The sequence below is a fragment of the Pogona vitticeps genome, chromosome 14 (assembly GCF_051106095.1).
Source record: "Pogona vitticeps strain Pit_001003342236 chromosome 14, PviZW2.1, whole genome shotgun sequence".
Taxonomy (NCBI): domain Eukaryota; kingdom Metazoa; phylum Chordata; class Lepidosauria; order Squamata; family Agamidae; genus Pogona; species Pogona vitticeps.
Window position 1 is genome coordinate 14,011,160 of NC_135796.1, and position 23,420 is coordinate 14,034,579.

Here is a 23,420-nt window from a genome sequence, read left to right on the forward strand (position 1 = left end):
ATACCTCCTCACCAATGAGGAGCAGCCACCCCTCCACACACTATCTGCCTCCATCTGATGTATGTTGTTTTGGTTTTCAAATTTTAAAGAGAATGAAGTGGAACTGAGAAAGATGGGATATATTGAGGGTTTTATTGTTACCTTGATTCAGGCTTGATTACATCTAGAACCCACTTGTTTGTCTAGGGTCTAGGATCCATTTGCTCTCATAAAAGATCTTGATCTAAGGCCCATTTGCTATTCCAAAGATGATCAAAGGATCTAGTAGGGCTTGAACTTTCCTACTGAGGTGTCCCATCATGTTACTACAGCCTATGCCAATACGAAAAAGGAATTTGATATGTATTCTTCACATCCCTAAATCAAAGCTTGGAAGTAATTCATTATAAATAGCGACACCATCTCTAAAGCATTTCTTTTTTTGTGGGGGATGGGGGATAAAGCTGTTCCTTTTGTCATTTAAAACAGCCAGGAGGGAAAAGCTGTGCCTTGCTCTGAATCCACTCCAAGCAGAGTGGCAGGCTGCCAGTTACACTTCCTGGAATGGTTGAAGAGCACTGTGTCATCTGATGTCTGGGTGGATTTGGAAGCAGCACACATGTTTCTGAGTGCTGAAAGACTCTTGTTTTAAAACAAAAATTAGAGCAACCCTCCTCACATCATATATAGTCAAGATAACCGAACACTTTCCCTGCGAGCAAAAAGTAATGTACAGAGCTATGAAAACGATTGCAGCCAAAATCCTATTCTGTAGTTTAACCCTGGCAGATAGGCAGTGGCATGACTTGCAGGGGCTAATTGCTACTAATTAATGCATCTCCACTTTGATTCTGTGTCAGGCGCCAAGCCACCGTTGCTGGTGTGCAATGGGGAAACATGACAGTTTCTTGTTAATTAGCAACAAATAGTCATAGCAAGGGAACACCATTGCCCTTCTGCTGGCGTAACTATGGAAGAAGATTTCTCCCTAATTAATTGTTGTGGGGTTTTTCATGAGTAATGCATCGAATTCCAGAGTGGCCATTGTACTTGCAGGATTCTGCTGGCTACCTGTAAAAAAATAGTGGGGTCTTGTAGGAATGTAAGTTTTAATTTGTAAACTGCCCAGAGTAGTGCCTGCAATAAAGGGGCAGTATACAAATCAAATCAAATCAATCCATCAATTAATTAAGTTCCACACACAAATGTGACAAGTAGCAAATTGTCCATGAGAGCTAGAACATAACGGAATTCAGGGCTTAAGCTCCCAATGAGAGCCTATACAGATAGATTAGCCTCTCCCTTTTCTGTCTGTTGCATTTGTGAATGGAAAGAAATGAAGGAGGGGAAGGGGTTTAGATCTCTTACCTTCATTGCGGGTGCTCTTTTGATAAACTTACAGAAGGCCTGAAGAGGGCTAGAGAGACACACAGTGGCCAGTAAAGGAAGCTAGCTTTTGGATCTTTGGCTCTCTTCTCCTTCTGTGAATTCTTGAACCATCTCAGCTACTGAAGAATTCTACAACAATGGTTCCCAACCTTGGGTCCCCAAATGTTCCTGGACTAGAACTCCCAGAAGGCTTCACCATTAACTCTGCTGGCCAGGATTTCTGGAAGTTGTAGTCCAAGGAACATCTGGAGAACCAAGGTAGGGAACCACTGATCTAGATCATTCAAAAGCTTGCATAATCCTTATCTTACTTTTATAACATTTTAGGAGGTTCATAAAAGGGATTATCTGATTCTGTTTTTTTTGTTTTTATGAAGGGATCATGTGATTATGTTGTTTTTGTTTTCTGTTCTTAGTGATTTGAATGAACAAAGAGTGGCTGGCAGCCTGTCCTACTTTAAATAAATAATCATGTGCTGCCAAGTCAATTCTGACTTATGGGTTTTCCAGGTAGAGAATACTCAGAAGTGGTTTACCATTCCTTTCTTCTGGGACTGTGCAGCTTACCCAAGGACACAGAGGCTGGCTCTTCCCCTAGGAGGCACAGTAGGGAATCAAACTCCCAACCTCTGGCACCACAGTCAGATACCTAAACCACTGAGCTATCCTACTTTCCAGGGCTGCTGATACAAAACGGCATTTTGACAGTATAAATTCTAGCCGTTACTTGAATCTGCCTTCAGCACAGAATGTATCTTTGCGGGCCCCTCGTGCATAGTAAAGAGAAATGTGGTTGTCTTTATATTAGCAAGCTGGAGATTAATTTTGTTTTCATAGCAAGTATCACCAGTATGATTAAATTTGCAGACAAAGAAATACACGTACAGGCACAGGCAGCTCTCCTCCCCAGTGACAATGGAAAATCAGGTTTGTCTTTCAAATAATCTTGATGCAGAACATCGTTTTCCCTTGAAGCATCCTCAAAGTCAACATCCCTTAACAAGCCATAACATAATTGACTCTGGGTGATGTTTTCTCCTTTGCTTTGAATTATTCCAGCCGTCAGGTTAACATGCCAAAATTGAAATCCTATCCATTCTCATTATCTAGATCTAATCAATAATATTAACGGGGAGAAGATGGGAGGACATCTTTATTAATTAAGACAGCAAGGTATGCTTTGGAAATAAAGGGCAACACAGTTATTAAGCTTGGCTTATTGCAATGTTAATAGCTGCCCGGGGTGTGTTTTCTGGGCTTGTGCATTTATGGGATTTATTTATTTTTTTGCTAGCTGATGCTGCGCTGACACCCAGTGTCAAAATCTCTGGGCCACGTAGCTGCTGCAGGTATGAAAATAATTGCATGCCATCAAGTCAATTCTAACCTATTCCAACCATTCAAAGATTTTCTAAGTAGAAAATGCAAATACATGGTTTAACATTCCCTCCTTCTGGAGGTGCTGTGAGACAGCCTCCTCAAGGCCACATAGGCTGGCTCTTGTCCTGGGAGGCACAGTGAGGAATCGAACTCCCATCTTCTGATTCTGCAGCCAGATATCACATGATGCCCTCAGAAGAAGGGAAGGGTAAACCATTTCCGTGTATTCTGTCCTTGGAGAACCCTGGAAGGGGTCACTGTAAGTCAGAATTGACTTGATGTCTTATGATGGTGATGATCATTAAAAAACTGTCTTAAAAGCCTTGGAATCTGTTGCCTGTAAGGTGTGAGAACACATCACTAGTATGATTTGTTTAGATGATTTGTGTAGGATGGATGCCACAAGGAAACAATAATAACAACTCAGAACTGGGGAGCTAGAAGAACCCCTATGGATCATTGAGTCCATTCCCTGTCAAGGAGGCAGAGTGGAGAATCAAACTCCCAACCTCTGATCCCACACAGTATAAAAAACAAGCATCTGTTTTTGCCTGTGCATATTTTCCAGGAAATTGTTCCACCTTAATGAAATGGTTAGCATTCACCAAAAATAAATACATGCAAGGGAACGTTTGTCTCAGCTGAGGAAAGACGTTCCGGCTGGTGAGTTACTCTTTGCCCTCGGACAGCAATTGAGAAAAGGCAACCCTCTGCTTTTCAAGAGCCGCTTGCAAGGAAAAATGGCAAAGATGACATTCTGGGTGAAACATCTTACTCCCACCTCGCCTCCTTCCTATGATTTGCAGGCATCTGGCTCTGTCACATAGCCTGCTTGTTGTGGTAGTTTCTGTGATTAATTCAAGGGCAGGAGTTGAATCTCCTGACTCACCTCTGCTGAGTCATGTAATGGGTTGTTTTTCTTATGATAGCGCCAGGCTTTTTCTGCTTTGATTCCACATGGCTGCTTCACCTCTTGCACCATGAGCTGAAACTTGTAATGTAGGGTCTTATAGATGTAAAAAGCATCTCGTACAGGTGAGAAAGGTCCATGGCTTCATCAAACACAATTCCTAACGGGTTACACTTTTTTCATATAAAGTATTCACCTAGAAGTGTCTTCTCTCCTGTTCTGCATTGATTTACATTTTTGTCTCCCATAATTCTTCACCATTGGGGATGATGGCTAGGGGTGATGGGTGTTACAGACCCAAGAACATCTGGAGAACCACACATTGCCTGCAGCATCAGGGTTGCCTGCATTTTAGTTCCTCAAAGGTTAGGGAAGCGTTTTGGATAATAATATATAATAATCTTAGAACTGCAAAGATGGAAGGGATCCTAAAAATCATCAAGTCATGCCTGTGCCAGGGAAGCACAGTGAGGAATCAAACCCCCAGCCTCTGCTCCACAGCCAGAGACCTAAAGCACAGAACTCGGATGGCTCAGCATTTTGCTTTATTCCAAGAGGTTGCAAAGTAGAATCCTCCAGATTTTGAGTAGATATACACTGTACTATGATTGAACTTTGATCCCACTTGAATCTGATATGGCTTCCTCCTATTCAATCCTGGGAGTCGTAGTTATTTGGGAGCCTGAGAGGTCTCTGGTGGAGAGGTTTAGTTCAGGGGATTTTTCAACAAAGCTCTCTACCAGAGAACTCTGAGCACCTTTCCAAAATACAGATCCCAGGATTCCCTAGGGTAGAGCTACGGGCACTAACATTAAGTGAGATGTCATGCCACTTAAGAAATACAGTCCTTGGTGAACTACATCTCCCATTATCTTTTACCATTGGTTATGCTTGCCAGGGCTGATGGAACTTATGCAACCCCACAACATCAGGAGCGGTGTGTGTGTGTGTGTGTGTGTGTGTGTGTGTGTGTGTGTGTGTGTGTGTGTGTGTGTGTGTGTGTGTGTGTGTGTGTGTGTGTGTGTGTGTGTGTGTGTGTGTGTGTGTGTGTGTGTGTGTGTGTGTGTGTGTGTGTGTGTGTGTGTGTGTGTGTGTGTGTGTGTGTATCACAGGTTGAGGTTTCTGGGAATTGAAGTCCAACTGGTAATGTTTCCAAGCTCTGATCTGGAAGGGCTGTACGTAATGAAAAGGCAGGATTCTCTGAAAAAGACAATAATGATGGGAAAGGTGGAAGGGAACAGGAAAAGAAGAAGACCAAATGTGAAATGGACTGACTCCCTAAAGGAAGCCAAAGGTTTGAATCTAAAATTGCTAGGGGGGAAAGCTGACATCATAAGCCCTCTTCTACTGGCAGCCTGAAACTCAACATCAAAAAAACTAAGATCATGGCCACTGGTCCCATCACCTCCTGGGAAATAGAAGGGGAAGATATGGAGGCAGTGACAGATTTTATTTTCCTGGGCTCCATGATCACTGCAGATGGAGACAGCAGCCACGAAATTAAAAGACGCCTGCTTCTTGGGCGGAAAGCGATGACAAATCTTGACAGCATCTTAAAAAGCAGAGACATCACCTTACCAACAAAAGTCCAAATAGTCAAAGCTGTGGTTTTTCCAGTAGGGATGTATGGAAGTGAGAGCTGGACCATAAAGAAAGCAGACCGCTGAAGAATTGATGCCTTTGAATTGTGGTGCTGAAGGAGACTCTTGAGAATCCCCTGGACTGCAAGGAGAATACACCTATCAGTTCTAAAGGAAATCAACCCTGAGTACTCACTGGAAGGACAGATCCTGAAGCTGAGGCTCCAATACTTTGGCCATCTCATGAGAAGAAAAGAGTCCTTGGAAAAGACTTTGATGTTGGGAAAGTGTGATGGCAAGTGGAGAAGGGGATGACCGAGGATGAGATGGCTGGACAGTGTCTGCGAAGCAACCAACATGAATTTGACCCAACTCCGGGAGGCAGTAGAAGACAGGAGGGCCTGGCGTGCTCTGGTCCATGGGGTCACGAAGAGTCGGACATGACTAAATGACTAAACGACCAAACGACTGGCAGCCTTGACTGTAGCTATGCAGAATATGGGTGGAAGCAACCCATACACTGGTGGTGGGCTTTCCATAGTATGGGACCAGGAATCCATCCCTCCAAGCCATGAATACTGTGGCTTGTTCCCAGTAGGCACCACAGCAACCATTGCCACTGCTGGATGCCATTGGCCACCTGTCCCTCAGCCTCTGTTCTTGGTTGCCATATTAGCTGGTGTGTTGGGTTTTGCTTTGATTCTGAGTCCATCAATACACATTCCCCCTCGTGCCAGTTTCTACTGGCCCAGAAACTGCCCCTTCCAACCCTTACCTGCCCCATTTCTGTGACATCACTAGGCCTGTCCTTTGGTGCCAAGTGCCAGCCCTCTGGCAGCTCTAAGACCTTACCAAAATTGGTTAAGTCCAGAGCCTCTTGAGTGAACCTGCCCAGCTCAAAATGGGAATCTGCCCACCCCTTGCTCTCCCCTGGTGAATCACGCAGGCTGCTCCCTGACCCCTCCCCCTATGATGGGAATGCTCAGAGGATGCCTGGCCACCTGCCAAAAGCTGGCCAGGCTGCTGTGCTTCTCCCTTGGCTAATGGCTGATAAAAAAGGAAGACCTTGATCATCCTTCTTGACATGAATGACGATGTTATCGCCTCTGATGTATGACCCAGAGGCAGATTATGTCCCTTGGCAGGCCTGCTCTCGCTGGCTCCCCTGTCTTTTTTTTTTCTCATGAGATGTAAAATACAATGATTATGTTAGAAAAGTGAGATAAAGAGCCACAATCTTCACTCCTTCAAATCCCCTAATTGGCTTGGGAACTCACAAGAAATGCTTCCTTTTGTTCTGGTGCCATCCTTGATAAAACACGGGGCTCATCCTTAAAGCCGAGGATGATGTGGCACTCGCTTTCTTTTTCCAACCAAGGCTACGCCTCTTTCACACAAGCCCCACTGCCCCCTTTTTTCGTTACTGTTCACCAAAGATAGGTAGTTGAAGCCAATGAATAAGCAGGGCCTGGAATAACTCACATGCATTTAAGATCCCATTGATTTCTACAGGTGAAAGTTGGATACTCTGAGGTGAGCTGATCACAAATCGTTTAGAGAGAATGTTCTCATGTATTACAAAGCTGGTTTGCATGTACCTGGGTTGCTAATTCTTTAAGTCAACACATGCATAAATCATGTTCATCTAAATCACATGGCTTCCTAATTCATTAAGTCAACACTTAGGTACATCACACTGATTAATAATAATCATCGTCGTAGAACTGCTGAGCTGGGAGGGACCCTATAAATCCTTGAGTCCTGACCCTGTCCAGGAGGTCCAGTGGGGAATTAAACTCCCAACCCTCTGGTTTCACAGCCAAGGACCTAGACCGCTGAGCTATTTATTTATTTATTTATTTATTTATTTATTTATTTATTTATTTATTTATTTATTTATTTATTTATATCCTGCCTATCTAGTCAACTCAGGACCACTCTAGGCAGTTCAAATGGACTACTTTAATTGTGACTGCTAGATGGGTTCAGACCATGAACTGGAAAGCAGGAACAGTTGGAACACAGGCTCTCCAATATTGTTGATCGAGATGGGCATGTTGGTTGACTGCCCCAAAAGGCATTCCATGGTTTGGCACATTGCCCTCTCCGGTGGTTGGCCACTTAGAGGCAGTGCCCAGAAGAGGAAAGGGCCAGGATGGTACTTGAAGTGGACGCCTGCCAGAGAGGGCAGGGCACCAAACCACAGACCACCTGCTGGGGAGGTAAACGAGCTGGGATGAACTGCCCAGGTGGCGGTTTTGGCCCGTCTCTAATTGTCGACATTGATGGCATGGATCAATGACATTGATAGTGATGGTTAGGGATGTTGGCAAGTCTTTGGATCCGAGTCCGGAGTCTGAGTCTTTTGTATCAAGATGCAAGTCTGAATCTGAGTTTTGGCCCTGAATCTGAAGTCCGAGTCTCTATTACAAACAAGCTTTTCCCCCGGGGGGGGGAAGGATGGGGTGAGTGGGTTCTGAGTTGCAAGTTGAGTCTGAATCATTGGGAAAAAAACAAAACCCAAGTCAAGTCACTAGTGAGACTTAAGTTCCACTTGACAGCGAGTCCCGCTGCTCGAGTCCCCATCCCTGCTGTTTGTATTCCTTTCCCTCCACCTGTTCTTTTTTTCTTGAATGGTTTTGTTGGGAAGGGTAGAAAGAGAAAAGAAAGAGGCGTAGGCTCATTCATAAGTGAACTATATCTTTGGCTTGTGGGTTTTGAAAGCAGCCAAGCTAACCGCTTGCTGGCTTTTGTTATGAATACTTAGCTCTGCTTCAGTCTCCTTGACTGGCTGCCCAAGCGCGAATCTGAGATCCCAAAGAAGGTTTTCCCTGGGTGCCACTTCAATAGGCCGGTTGTTGTTTTTGGCACCGATCAGCCACTCTCCCATCCTGCAGGCAAGGCTGGAAGCATTGGCTTAAAGGGAAAAGTTTCATGGTGTCAGCCTTTGTCGGGATCTGAGTTGAAAATCTTGCAGGTAGAAGGAGGAAGCTTAAGAGCTTTTGCGCTACTCCGCCTTCTCGCAGAGGCTTAATCCCTTTTAACAAAGCTCTGATCTGACAGTGTATTTCCCTGCAAGGTTTTGCATTAGGAGTTGCAGCCAAAACTTGACAAGGACTTATTGTTAATTCTGAATGTTTTACGCGATGACAAATGTATCTCCTGCTTACATGCGACACCCGGAATGAAATGCGTATGCTCGCATTGCAAGAGCTGGATGGGCTCGCTGTTAAGAACATTGCCGTATTATTCCAGTGTGGCAATCCACTCTCAAGCCATCAACCTATATAAGCATCTCGCTTCTTGGGAGTGTCTCTCAAAGCCAGTTTTAGGGAAAACCAGGATGGATTTCAATCTGCTACAGTGATCTGGGAGATTAAAAGGAAGCTAAAAATATACCCATCAACTTTTCTTGCATTTTTTCCCCAGAGAAAAATGCCACCACAGTGAAAAACAAATTCTGATGGAACTCTTCTACTAGAATTTTTTAAAATAGAAACAGATGGAAAAACCTTCTCCTGTCCCATATTCCAATGCAGTCAAAATCTAAAGACATTGGGGAAATTTTAAGAAATTTCCAGCACTTGTTTCTCTACAGAGAATCAAAACTGTTCTGTTTTTTTCCCCACTTCTTTAGGGTCTTTGTTTTTCTCTCTCCATAATGTCTGCAAAGTATCTATGTCATATTTTTGTTCTTTTCCTTTGAGAAGCAAAGCTCAAACCAATGGCTGATTGCTTTAAAAAAAGGAACAAATAGAAATGTAACATTCCTTGTCTTGGACTAGAAACCCCAAAATTCTCCATTCTGGTCATTGCACCTAATGGACAGTTGTCTATGGACACCTAAATGTGCCCCATCCAGAAGGCCTAATGGACTAGTGTTGACCTAGCTTCCTCTTCAGAAAGAAAGCCAGCACTGGGGCAGGATCAGGAAGCTTAGGTAGAGCTCAGCCTCAAAATCTCCCCGTTTAGGCCTTTCTCCCAGGCGAGCCCCATTTATATGTCTGTAGTAGAGATGGGCACAAACTGGTACAATGGCGGTTTGTAATGGCTCATGGTTCGCCGGTGTTCCCAAACCACGACCCATGCCAGTTTTAAAAAAACTAAAAACAAACCAGTTCATGGTTCAGTTCATGCCCATCTCTAGTCTGTAGGTATTTGTCAGCCAGTCAAGACTCACAGAATGGAGAACACTGGGATTTGTAGTCCAAAAAATCCCCCCCTCCAAAATAATGGCACTAGTCTTGGATACTTCCGGTCCTTAAATGTCCCTGCCCAAGTTAGACTTTCTGCAAAACACCTTTCTCTCTTGTCAGACAAGGAGAATACGTTTTCAGTGCCTTGTCCTCTTTCTGTCCTCTGTGTGAATGCTTGAATCCTAAAAAGTGGCTCCTTTTTCTATGTGGAGAAGAGAAAAATGAGGTGAAGGAAAAGGCAGGGGAGGTAAAGTGATGGCAGGGGAGGTGGGACTTTTATAAGGCCCTTCTCCTGGGATGTCACCCATTCTGTTGACATATTCCTTGGGGGATCTGGATCTTGAGACCAATCCCTTCCCTCATTTGTGCTGCAATTGCTATGAATGAATGAATGAATGAATGAATGAATGAATGAATGAATGAATGAAAAGTTGACTGACTGACTGAATCCAGGAATGGCTCATCAGGAGACAAAACTGGTAGCTTAAAAAACGAATTACAATGAACATATGGGTTTTCTGAGGAAGTTTTCCTTGTAAAACCACACATAAAGATTCAGGGTAGCCTCCTTAGCTAATTCAGGAACTGGTTTCTTCCATTGCAGTTCCAGACCTTTCCAGTTCTCGTGAAGTGTATGTGTGTGTGTGTTGGACACATCAGCATGCCTGCACACTATGGACTATGTTTTATATATCAGTCCCAAAAACTGTTGGAGGCTTAGCTCCTGTCAAACTTTATGAGCCATTTATGAGCCGAGCAGTCTCCAAAGTATTTTGTAAGTCAAATAAAAATAAATTATGCTGAGGTTTATGGCAAATATGGAACAAGGATTCCGTTGGACCGAAAGTGTTTAATAATTGTTGTTAGAGTCCTCCTACTTTCCCCATTCGAGCGCCAAAATTGAGTGAAAATATTGTTATGGATACCCAGTATCCACACTCAGTGTGATATAGTGACTCTCCAGTGCAATGTACTGGATAGAGAGATGGAATAAGACTCAAGAGGCCTGGGTTCAAATCCCTACTCAGCCATGGAAACTCACCAGGGGTGTGGAACTGGTGAAACCACTCCTTAAAAATATCTCTTAATGGCAAGATAATACTTTTTTAAAAAAATAACTTTTCATGCTCTCACCATCCCTTATGCTCATGCCAAGAGCTCAAGGCATCCCCATTTTCCTCGCCTGAGTGGTGTCGATCTCTGGCTGCAGAGCCAGAAACTGAGAGTATGATTCTCCCACTGGGCCTCCTTGTCAGGACTGGACTCCAGGATCCTTAGGAGGATTCCTTCCAGCTCTGTGGTTCAGTGGTTTAGATCTCTGCCTGCAGAGTCAGAGGTTGAGCATTTGATTTCCCACTGTGTCTCCCCGTGAGACGGGCCAGCCTTTATGGCCTTGGGCCAGCTGCACAGTCATTCTCAGGGCACCCTCAGAAGACTAAAACGGTAAATCCCTTCTGAGTATTCTCCACCTGGAAAACCCTGGGAAGGGTGACAGTGAGTCAGACTTGACTGGAGGGGACATGATGATGATTAAAACAGGCCAACCAGCATTGACAGCTGCAGCCACAGCAAGACTCTAGGTGCAAAAAGTGAGCTAAAAAGTGGTGGGCTCAGTTTTCGAATCCTGTTATTTGAGCATGAAACAGCCATCCTTGCCATCCTTAGGTCTTTAATTTGCTAAATTGACATCTCTCCTCTTTGTGGAAAGGCACTGTCACATAATAAATTTGCCTTTCTCCCCTTGTGCCCCCTTTCCTCTTACACAGCCAAGATAATAAGCTATTCCCACTGATTAAACTGACATGAGCGCCAGATACAAAAGACCAGGTTCATCAGAGAGCAGGATTTCCTATATAAATAATTCAGTACAGAGGGATTAGTATAAATTTATAATAAAAACATAGTCTGGTGAACCATAGTTACAGGGATGACTGTATGATGTTGCCGAGGGTGGTTGTGGGGGTATGAAAATCAATGTAGTACCATTCTTTTGACTTTACTTTCCTTGCGGTCAAACGGTGATGAGATTGAAATAAGAACCTATAGGACTGATGGTATCTCTGACACATTAAACCAGACCGGGCTGGTGGATTTCCCCCTGATGTTGTTATTGCAGTCTAGCAGTTGGACTCTGAAACAACATCACCCAGTAACTGTTGCGCCAAACTCAGGAAGGTGGGAAGGAATGCAGGGCTGATGCGGAAATTTCAGATGGTCCAGAATGTGGCAGCCAGGCTACTTAGTGGGGTGAGAAAATATCAGCACATCTCCCCCACTCTGGCTGCTTTGCACTGGTTGCCCATCCGTTTCCGCGTCGACTTCAAAGTGCTAATGATCACTTATAAAGCCCTAAATGGTTTGGGACCTCAATATTTGGCAGATCTCCCACCCAGATCTACCCGGATCACCCACCATAGCCAGCAGGGACGGCTGAGGGGGCCTGATGCCGAGAGAGGCTTGGAAGGAAAAAACTAGAAACTGGGCCTTCTCGGCGGTGGCCCCTTGGTTGTGGAATGCCCTCCCAACAGAAATTAGGCTGGCACCCTCACAGAGGATGATGATCAGGGGATTGGAAACCAAGTCCTATAAGGAAAGATTGAAAAAACTGGGCATATTTGGCCATGAGAAAAGAAGACTGAGAGCTAATATGATTGCACTTTTCAAATATTTGAAAGGCTGTCATACAGAGGAGGGGCAAGATCTGTTCTCAATCATCCCAGAGTGCAGGACACATAATCATGGGCTCAAGTTCCAGGAAGTCAGACTATGGTTGAATACTGTATCAGGAAAAACTTCCTAACTGTTAGAGCGGTACAACATGACCTTGGGAGGTGGTAAATGGCCTAATATTGGAGGGACTTGAGAAAACTGGACAACCCATTTGTCAGATCTGCTTTGACTTGAATTCCTTCATTGAGCAGGGGGTTGGACTCAATGACCTTAGAGGCCCCTTCCAACTCCGTTGCTCTATGATTCTGTGATTCTAAACCAGCTTTTCCAAAGGTGACAATTGGCTGACTTCAGGGGTGTAGTTGGCGGGCAATGCTAAATGGGTTTTTGCAATTCCTGTTAACAATATGACCTTAGAACTGCAGAGGCGGAAGGGACCTTTATGGATCATCAAGTCCAGCCCCTGTCAAGGAGGTCCCATGGGGGAATCGAACTCCCAACCTCTGGCTCCACAGCCAGAAACCCAAACCACTGAGCTATTTGGCAGTTCTCCTGTTATGTAAAGTTGAAGAAAGTGAATCTTCCGTTTCATTTTATTACAGTTTGCTGCAAGCCAGACGGGAACGGAGAGGAACGCTTTCTGCTTGCCAATGAGTAATGCTGTGTTCAAAATAAACAACCGGAGAGGGGATTGTTGGTGAGTTCCTTGCCGAGCCTTCATTATTTTGAACGGGAGCGCCTGTCTTTCAGATTACTGATGTGTGTTCGTTCCCCCACAACCTCCAGCATTGAAAGCAGCTGGGAAATAGCATGCTGCTAAAATCATTTATAATTTGCTCCTTTGTTTACCATTCTGGGAACTTTGTCAGAGGAGTGACAGGGTCGCTTATTATCTCTGCAAGGTAAGGGTGGCAGGGGAAGAGCCGGATCAACCCATCGGGCGCAACGGCCAACGGAATTCTAGATGGGTAAAATCTCTCACTCTTGCCCTCCCTTGTCCATAAAACAACCTGTATTGGTGGCTTAAGGGGTTTCACATGGCCCCGTGGATTATTTATAATGCACAAATGATAAATATTAATCAAATCTATTTACCAACCACCCATGATCTGTTCACAACTGCTAGCAAATGCTCAGTCTCCCCTAATGGGGCTTTTAACTCTGTGTGTGTGCACTGGAGGAGTTGACAGAATGAGCCAAACTTGAGGAAAGGGAGAGAGCATAGCATCCAGGAGAGAACATATATTCCCCTCCCTGCTTTGTTCCTCTCCTTCAAGGTCAATTTGAGATAGGGAGCTTGGGACCTGTCCGCCAGCCCTTATTTCCCCCCTCAAGCCACAGCTCTGGAGCTTGTGAAAGGATCCTAGAAAAGAGTGCCTCTGAGAATATGCAAACTGCTCCCTCGAAACCTCTGCGGTGCAACTTCTTTGCACGCCCATGCATAAGAAATCAGCGGCAACAGATCAGGGGTTTGGCCCTTAGGCAGGCTTGAAGTTTAAACATCTGTATTAGCAGAAATGTGAAGTAGGTGTTTTGATGCGGTTGCCGTGTGACTCTGCCTGCATGTGTGTGCTGGTGGGCGGCGGGCGTGTTAGAGAAATTCTTCCTTCAAGGCTGATCGGTTAGTAACTTCTCTCTATCTCTGTGGAAGAGACTTGCCTTTTTCCATTTTGCACTGCTCACTTTATGCAATGAATGTTGCAGAGGTTTCAATTCCTGGCAAATTCCCTTTTAGTAGGCAGTAGATGCACAAAGATCTACGGATCAGAATAGCTACAAGTTCCTCAGTCCATCTCTTTCTCATTAACTGGCACGTAGAGCTGGCTGGACAGCTCAGTGGTTTAGGTATCTCGAGTTCGATTCCCCACTGTGTCTTCACGCATGAGAGATGACCCACTACACAATTGTCCTTGCAGGCATGGGTTTTCCCCAACTGGATTTGAACATAGGGAATTGAGATTTCTCTCTCTCTCTCTCTCTCTCTCTCTCTCTCTCTCTCTCTCTCTCTCTCTCTCTGTGTGTGTGTAAACATGCGTTGCATGGCAGTACTCAGCACTCAGGTGAGTAGCAAGCTTTTCAAGAAGAGTGGTATCAATTCTGCATTCTGTTTCATGGCCGTGTAATCCTTTCGCTTCTTCTAATCCTTCCTAGTTTTAGTTCAGGTTTGCTGTGTGACACTCTATCGTTTCTTCTTCCTCTTCTTTTGGTTCAAAGTTGTGCTAAGAGGCAGAATGACTGAATTTGGAAATGAGCTCACAAGATAAACAGTCTTTCTAATCTCCAGCTTAGCATAACGACGTTGCGCATGGCAGGAAGGAGGGGGGGAGATCTGGACAGGTTCCCCCCCTCCCCATCCTCCCCCTTTCCCTTTTTCCACTACCTGTAACATTATTGTTGAGATTCAGGGATTATTTGAAGCTATTTTTAACAATCTCGCTGGTGCCTGAATATGCCTTCCAGCATGCTGGGACATCTGTTTGCTTTCCCATTCAAACGACAAGCAACAGTGAGTGTGGAAACACAAAAGGTGGATTTCAAAAGCAACTAAATGGCTTTGTTTAATTTTTAATTTGTTCTGGATAACATGAAAGTGTATTTAATCTTCCCACTCTGAAAGGAACACATTCTTCTTACCAGCAGCCAGGGAAAAGATGGGAGGAGAGAGGGAGACGAGGGAGGTGGGAGGGGGTGTGGAGCCGACGAAAGGGTTTTATTTTAATTAAGTTTTAAAAGAGGAGTATCATCCGGGGAGCAATTTCTAATTTTTATTCTTCCTCAAGTGGCGTATATTGTCAAAGGCAGACTACACGCCCGTTTGTGAAGTTTCGCTCTTGGGGAAACCCAAAGCATTCAAATGTAACAGGAAAGAAGCATCACTGAATCCAGTTTCTGTGTGTTTTTCAAAAAGGCAAGGTAGGAAAAATGCAGGGTTTGTATGGAGTCATGATTTGTTGGAGTTTTTGCAACCTCGCATGCCGCCTCTAGTAGATGTGTCTGGGAGGGAGTTTCCTGGGCTGGGGGGACCGTCAATCTATCTGACACTAACCAATCATTCCTTCCCTGCCTCTGATTTCAAAACGAGAGTCCTGCCTCTCTGCTCAGTGCTCTTCCCCTCTTTAGAGTCCATTGAAGTCTGTTGCTGAAAGCAGTTACGTGGTCAGGTTGTTGTTGATCTATAAGTAAAGAAAATGGTCTTTTTAACATTGTTTTTACTACTAATGACTCAGTGATTTATTGGAACTGTAAGTGAGAAAAAGGGGTGGACTAATCTGGGGGACTGGAAGCTATTCTGTTCTGTGAATCCCTGAACATTTGCTGTAAAGCAAGAGGAATTTAACTTGAAATTCAAAACTCTGCAACAAGATTTGGGTTTTGTTTTTTTTAAAAAAAACATTTCTATGGGCTTTGCTGATCCATCATTTTTAATTAGTCAAATTGCTTGTTAACAGCCCAACAATCATTGATGTAGTGGAGCTGGGGCTCTCAGGGACATCAGCTGTCACTCCACCATGCTTCCCTATTCCCTTGGAAATTTGCTGCTTCCTCATAGTCATCTTGGGGGAGCAGTGGGTATAAAGAGCAGTATATTAAGAGCCATTAGTTTTTACAAAAGACCTACTCTTCCCTTACAGAAAGACCTGGGTCAAACAAAGCCAAGAACCAGAAAAAAAACCCACAATGAATTGGGTTCATTTGTGGTTCATTTCGTGAACCAGTTTGGACCAAACTTCCCCCTCCCTGGCACGAACCAGCAAAACAAATCACAAATGGGTTCTTCTTCGGGTTTGTGCTCCATGGTTAGCCACGAACCATGAACCAGCTCCATTCATTGTTTCTGCAGTCCTTGCCCATCTCGAGTAGAGAGGCTATGTATATCAAGGGGCAGAGCTTTTCCCCACCTGGCCTGCCCCACTCCACCACCTTAGAGCCCAATGAAGCTACCGGCTGGAAAGACAGAGGCCTGAGAGTGCGGAGACACTGTCTAGAAAGGTCTGAGTCTTCCTCAGACCACCCACTGTCTTTGAACGAAGATGAGTCCTAACACTGATGAATGAAAGTGTGTCTTGAAGGAGGGCCGGCAAACTTTACAACCCCAGGTGAGAAACAGGGAAACGAACTGAGAGGAAATGAAAATGAACCCCAAGAGGAAGACTGCCACATACGAGAGGTATGGCTCTTTACCCCAATGTGTAGATTAAAGCCGGAGAACCCCTTTCTATGGAATCACAGCCTTTGCTCTTATATATACATGAGCTTCACATCTCTATTAAGATTTAATCTCTCTCCTGTTTAGTTTATGTTACAGGGATATTTTGGCTTGTCAGTATTGGGGTCAATATTGGGTTTTTTGTTTTTTTAAGACCTATTGATTGGTGCAACAGCTACTTATAACCGTCTCTATTGTTTTTGGATTGTTGTCATTATTGTTACTCCATATGTCACGAGCCACTGTTAGCAGAGAATCAAGTCACACATAAATGGAAGACGAAGGGTCTGCAAGCCAGCTCCATATTCTTTCCTGCTTCGAAATATTTTTCAAGGCTGAAGGAAATGTACACCACAGACTTGCTTAAGAAAGGAACGACAAGAATAACCCTGAGTTGAATTTATTAAAGAGACAAGCTCAGATTGTTCTAAAACCAAGCTGTACTTCCATGGTTTGCCTCCTGATAGATTTTGGGAGAGGTCTTGAAGGGCTTTTGATGCTGGAAGTTGCTCACAGCTCATTTGCAACACTGATTGTGAGTTTGATGGGTGCTTTTCCTAAATAGCAGCTGTAGCATTCCAAACATGTGTTGTCTTTTCCAGGGAATCCTGCCTTCTCATGATGTGCCCAAAGTAGGACAGCCTCAGCTTCAACATCTTTGCCTCCAGAGAGAGTTCAGGCTTGATTTGCTCTAAGGATCCACTTGTTCATCTTTCGGGCAGTCCAGGGTATCCGTCACGGCACAGCATGAGCCATAACTTAAGCAAACCCCTTAACATGTTAGGTCTGAACTCCATCAAGAGGGAAAACCTACCCGTACAGGCTGCAAAGCAAAATGCGGCCTTTGGGCTCAAGTTAACAAGCGGGAGAAGGCTTACGGCTGAGATCTTAAACCAGACTGAAAGCGAGGAGGAAAAGAAAGGAAAATCACTGCCCGGTTTCCATCCTCCTAATTTCTTCCGGGACTCAGCCGAGAGTACCAGATGTCTGAGCAGATTAAAGGTTACCCTCTTGAGCATATTAAGAGTCGGATGGAGTTCTCTCAGCCAGGGATATAAAGGGGGAATTACGGACGTGGGGCTGCGGCGGCTGCTATTCAGGAAAGCACCCATCAGACATAAAACAACTGTCAGCGCTTTCCTATGTCTTATTGTGTTTTGAAGCACAGTGAGGATTGAAGAGGGCGGCGTGGGAAAACCGCTTCTCGAAGTATTCTCTATTGTGTATCCGGAGAACATGATAGCTCCGTCTGGCACTTATCTTCACGTGGGGGATGAGACGACGCACCCTTGGCCTTGCTTGTGCTGCTGGCTATGAATGCGCCACCAAGAGTCTCCAAGGCAAGTTGGTAGGGCAGCAAAGGAAAGGTGGGCACCCACCTCGGATCTCCTCCCTGCCTCTGGGGGTCGGGGAGACAGTCTCGAGGAAGGAGCTGTGGTTACCCCCCAAGAGGCTTTCCTCTCCGCTCCGCTTTTTGGCCGAACCGCAGTTGTGATGCACAAACAGAGTGCCTGCCTTGCTGGGAGATAAGTGTTCTTGTCTGCTTCGCCTGGTGGTGGACAATCCTTTGCACTTTTTATCTTGCTTTACAAAGCTTAGCTCTGCCAGATCCAACCAAAGTGTGCTAAGAAAGTGAGTGAGTGAATGAGAGAGAGACAGAGAGAGAGGAGGGAGGGAGAGGACTCCTAAAAAAACCCACTTATAACACTGTTGTCTTGAATGATTTCATGTTTGAAGGACTGACCATCGTTGAAAATAAAATTTAAACAAATCCTCTCTCTTCCCTATCATGCGTTAAATCGAAGATCAAACCATATGCTTCTTTCTGCTCAGGTTTGCTTCTCCGCAAAGACATTCAACTGGCTATAATATTCTGCTGCAAATGGTTTGCTTTAGTATTTAATGTTATTTAAGAATGACAGCTGAAAACTGTGCTGTTTGCCTCCCCCTCTGAGTGTGTGCTTGGATCCTAATATTGCCTGGAAAGAAGGAATCTGTTTGCATCGCCGATGGAGCTTCCCAACTGGCATGGAGCAGGCAGCTGGACGATAGATAATCTGGATTACAAAGGCGCTGGTGGTGGAGTCGGATGGCTGCATGTCTCCCTTTCTGAACTAGGGATCCTTAGTGCAGAATGAAAAGTGGGTGGGGGTGTGTAGGCAGCAGGGATGGGGACGCAAGTTGCGGGACTTGTTGTTAAGTCGGACTTAAGTCGCACCGGCAAATCGATTTGGATTTGACTCAGTCCCCCCCCCCCCGTGACTCGGACTGTACTTGCGACTTGGAAGCCATCCACTCCTCCCTTTCTTCTGCTGAAAAAAGCTTATTTTTAATTGAGATTTGGACTTTGGGCTTGAGACTCGGGGCTTGGTACCAAAGACTTGGGACTTGGTACCAAAGTCTTGGACTTGAGACTTGGTACGAAAGACTTGGACTTGGGACTTGGACCCAAAGACACGGAATTGGGACTTGGACCCAAAGACTTGCCAGCATCCCTGGTGGGCACTTAAGTTCCACTCTATACCAGAGGGTGCTATGCAGTTCATGCTTCCTGGGGCATGATTTGTTCCCTCCACCCCTCAGGGTTTCCCCTCAACATGTGATGATGTTAGTTACAGATGGGTGGGGTGTTAGAATTTACATGCGGATGGCTTGTGTTGAAGCAAAAGAGTGCAGGCGAAAAGGAAGCATGTGAGTTTATTAAGAGAGATTAGGAAATGGGGTAGAACTAGTCAGTTACTTGTATATTGGGCAATAGTGGCGAGAGGAGGAATACTGTAACATCACAGTTTGGAGCGATGCTGTCTTCTTAGGTGGCACATACTTCAAATGTTAGCAGGAGGAGGGGGGAGTTGGCATCCTTGAGGACCAGAAACTCAGACAAATGCAATTTGTAGTTGTAAATATGGTATCAGCGGATGAATTCGGCACCGTTGCTCTTAAATGCACCTATGTCGTAAGATTTGGGAAGATTTGATTTGGGAAGAGAGAAGGGTATAAGAGAATCAGCCACCATACTACACTACAGTGAGCCACAGCGGGTGTTCCTCTCATTTGGGGAAGCTAAGCAGGATAAGGCGTGGTTAGTAGGTGGAGGAGAGGCTGCCAGGGAACATCAAGGATCTCCAGGTGGAGCCGAGAAACCTTTGGAGAGCTGCTGCCAGTCAGAATTGGCAGAATAGGGGTAGGTGGTCCAAGGATGTGACTCAGCCGAGGGCGGGCATGCATTTCCTTTAACCCTCAGTTCAAAGAGGAGGAAGATTATTCCTCTAGATGCAGTTTACCTGTTATGCCTTTAATCCTTGTGCAAGTTGGACTATGCCCCACGACACTCATTTCATCGCAGTCTCTGTTTGATCCAGAAACAGAAGGGCAGATCTCTTACTGTAACTGAAAGGAAGGATCATTTTTTTTCCCTAGCTCAACAAAGAGCTTGCCAGGGGCCCCTGGAAAAGGGTTACGCGTAGACCTTTCTCCCCGTGCCTCATGGTTCTCAGTTCTAATTGCTCCCTTCTTTCGCTCCCATACCTTTCCTTATCTTTTCCTTTTTCACTTAATTCCAGGCAGGTTGATATTAACAAATACTGTCAAAGATTTGGGAAAGCTTATTCACGATAAAGTGAAAATAAAAGAAAATAGCCCTTCAAATGGCACCCTTCACTTACCGATAGCTTGGCTGTGATTTTTTTTTAAAAAAGCTCCAGGTAGATTTTAAGTGGATCTCTACCCTTGAAGGGACAATGTGTTTCTTGAAGAAACCATGTGCTCTCTTCGCCTTCTTGCTGAAGTATCTCTTTTCTTCTCAGCCACAAATGTCAACTAGGGATGCCATCGAGATTGCATTCGTGAAACACTCCGGCATCGAGATGAACAACTTCAGCTTGTGAGGGATGATAGACTTTCCCCCATCTGTCACTGGAAACGTAGCGTGCTGGGATTAAAAAAAAAAAAAGCTTGATTCTTTCTCGCTCTGTCTCTCTCAAAAGTGTCTGCAATTCATAGGTGGCCAGCTTTATTAATATGGTTCCCCCCAAAATATGACAAGCAGTAGGGCCACATAGGGTCATAGTCAACGTTTGGTATTTGGAGGGAACCTTGCCATGGCCAAGCTGGCTGCAAGGTTTCGGTAGGTGTACTCCAAATATGTAATGTTCCCTAGAGCTGGAATAATAAACAATAACCACGTGCTGTCAAATGAATTCATACTTACGGCGTCCTTTTTCAGGTTTTTCTAGGTAGAGAACACACAGAAGTGTATTACCTTTCCCTTCCACTGGGGGCACCCTGGGAATCTGCAGCTTGCCCAAGGCCACACAGGCTGGCTCTTCTCCCTGGAGGCTCAGTGGGGAATCCAACTTCCATCCTCTGGTTCTGCACCCAGAGACCTAAATCAGGGAACTATCCAGCTGGCTCCAGATTTGCATGGCCTGTGCCAGTTCAGAGGTATCTCTGATGAATTTCTGGAGCTGTCTGGTTTGGCTGTTCTTCCTCATCTTCAGAGTGATGGTCTGTTCAGTTGCCCCTTCTAAATGGATGAGCATTGCCCATGCTTAGGGTCAAAACCCTCCCCTTGTGTCCTCCTCTTGGACAGAAAAGGGCACTAACTGGCAGATACATAAACATGATTAATAAATACATGGGCATGTGGCACCATGTACCATCTACTCCATCCTCAAGCATGCTTTTGTGCCTCTCCTAAGAAAACTCCCCACAAAGAAAGGGCATTTATCCTTTCAAAGAAAGAAAAGTGAATAGGTCTGAGAGGTATTGCTGCTTATTTTCCTAACACTCGCTAGCAGAGACGGGCACGAATCGGGGGTTCGTGCCAGTTTGTTTTATTAGCCGAACAGGTCTTCAGTGCTTTCGAGCCCAGCCTCCTCTGTTGGGCACTTGTGGTTCATGCCCATCTCTCATGCTGCTGAACCAGGGGAGAATGAGTTGGAGAAACATAGCTGTAATCCAGTGGTTCCCAACCTTGGGTCCCCAGATGTTCTTAGACTGCAACTCCCAGAAGCCTTCACCCCTCGCTATGCTGGCCGGGATTTCAAGAACATCTAGGGACCCAAGGTTGGGAACCACTTCCATTGTCATCCCAGGGAATTGCTTTTGTTTCTCTGGGTCAAGTGGTTAAAGCACCCAGGCATTAAGAAGATCTATTTTACAAGTTCAGATGGGAATCTCGATAGATAGTGGGAAATGTAACTTTTTTTTTTTTGACAAACATAACAATCAGCACAAGAGAGGCTGGGGGGAAAGGCCTTCATTAAATGCTGCTGTTTTTAATTAATTGGCCCTTCAGATTTACTTTCTTTAAAGCAGCTAACAGCCTTAAGCTTTCCCTCGATTAATTACCAAAGACGAGCAAATCACAATAATTAGTTTAGCCTCCGGCACTTGCTAGGCCTCTAACCTGACGTGCTGCTTTTGCTCCATGCAGAGTAGATGAGAGGGAGGAGGTGAAGTTGGTCTCGGCACAACAGATGTGAAACCATGGCTCCCACACCCACAGGTTCCCCCTTAAAGAACAACAACAACAACACACTAATAATAACACACTATTAATAACAATAACACATAACACACCAGACACAGTAGTTCCATAATTGCTATGTCTGGTGTGTTATGTTCATGGACACCTAGAACATAACACACCAGACAACAGTAGTAATAGAACGAAGAAACGTCTGAATCGTTGACATTCCAATTCCAGGAGATGCCAGAGTTTAAGATAAAGAATTGGAAAAACGAACAAGTGCAGACACCTGCCCATCGAAACATCTTGCTTGTGGATGAAACACACTTCAGTTGTTGTAGGAGCTTTGGGAACAATATCAAGAAATTTCACACAGTATTATAAGCAGTTGCAAATTTCAGAAAAACAGCATCAGAGCGACAAAAAATTGGCAGTCTTAGGAACCGCAGATATACTACGTCAATATTTAACAGATACTTAGGTTTTTGGTTAAAACGCAAATCTGTTCTGTAATCCAGTCAATGTTTTTATAATTTTGTTTGACTATGCCTGGTATTTTTGAAGAATAAGAATAAGAATTTTAGAACTGCAGAACTTGAAGGGGTCCTATGGATTGAGTCCAATCCCTGTCAAGGAAGCACACCTGGGGAAGCGAACTCCCAACCTCTGGCTCTACAGCCAGAGACCTCAATCATGGAGCTCTGTTTTGTGCTCTTTGTGCAGTTGTGGCACCAGAAAATAATGTTACGTCTTAATCTATTCCCATCACATGATTTGGTGAAAATCTCTTGAAGGATTTACTGCCATGGGCTCCTGTGCATTGTCTTTATCTTCAGCTCCCTCCACATGAAGAAAGATCCATGTCTTGTCTTTCTAGACTCGCAGCTTCCTACTGTCTTGTCTGAGCATCTGCTGTCATGCTGCGACAAAGTGAGTCATGTCAGCCTCCTTGAAGAGTTAGCTGTGGGCGTTTGCATTTGTGGGAGGGAGAGAGAGAGAGAGACGGAGACAAAGGGAGAGAGAGATGGGGAGACCCTAAGGTGGCCTCATTCCAGGCCAGCCATGATGGGGTGGCCATGTGTCTGTTGGAGTAATTGCAACCTCGCATGCTGCCTGGACACAGTGTGGCTGGGAGGGACCTTTCTGGGCTGGAGTAACTATCAGTCTATGTAGTTCTAACCAATCATCCCTTCCTGCCTCTGAATTTGAAGAGAGCCCTGCCTCTCTGCTCTGAGCCTTTCTTTTCTGTTGTCTGTTCAAAGCAGTCTATTAAGGCCTGTTGTTGAAAGTCAGAGCCATGTTGTTTGTTCTTAGTTTGCTGTTTGAGCTGTTCAACTGTAAGTAAATGAAGCCTTTTATTCATTCTTCAGAGTGAGTTACTGAGAGTGTAAGTGCCAGTTGACGAGTAAAAGGGGTGGCCTTGACTCGGGAACTTGAAGCTATTCTGCTCTGTGAATCCTTGTAGTTCTGCTGCACAACTACAAGAATATAATCAAAATTCAACACTCTGTGCAACAGTGACCTACTTTGTGGAGAGCAGTTCTCTCTTTGAAGGACTGTCTGGACTAAATCCTGCTTAAAGACAAAGGACCAAAGACCAGAGGGATGATGAGCAGGGACTTTGATGTTGCCCATC

The 23,420-nt window shown here is 44.8% G+C and overlaps 1 long non-coding RNA gene across 4 annotated transcripts in view; it reads left to right on the top strand.

Moving 5' to 3' along the window:
- Window positions 1-23,420, top strand: part of LOC110076580 (uncharacterized) — a 184,595-nt gene that overhangs the window by 93,183 nt on the left and 67,992 nt on the right. For all 4 annotated transcript variants that reach the window (XR_013539226.1, XR_013539225.1, XR_013539227.1 and 1 more), the window contains exon 5: window positions 12,707-12,801. This is a non-coding gene — a long non-coding RNA (uncharacterized LOC110076580). The remainder of the gene's footprint in view (window positions 1-12,706; window positions 12,802-23,420) is intronic.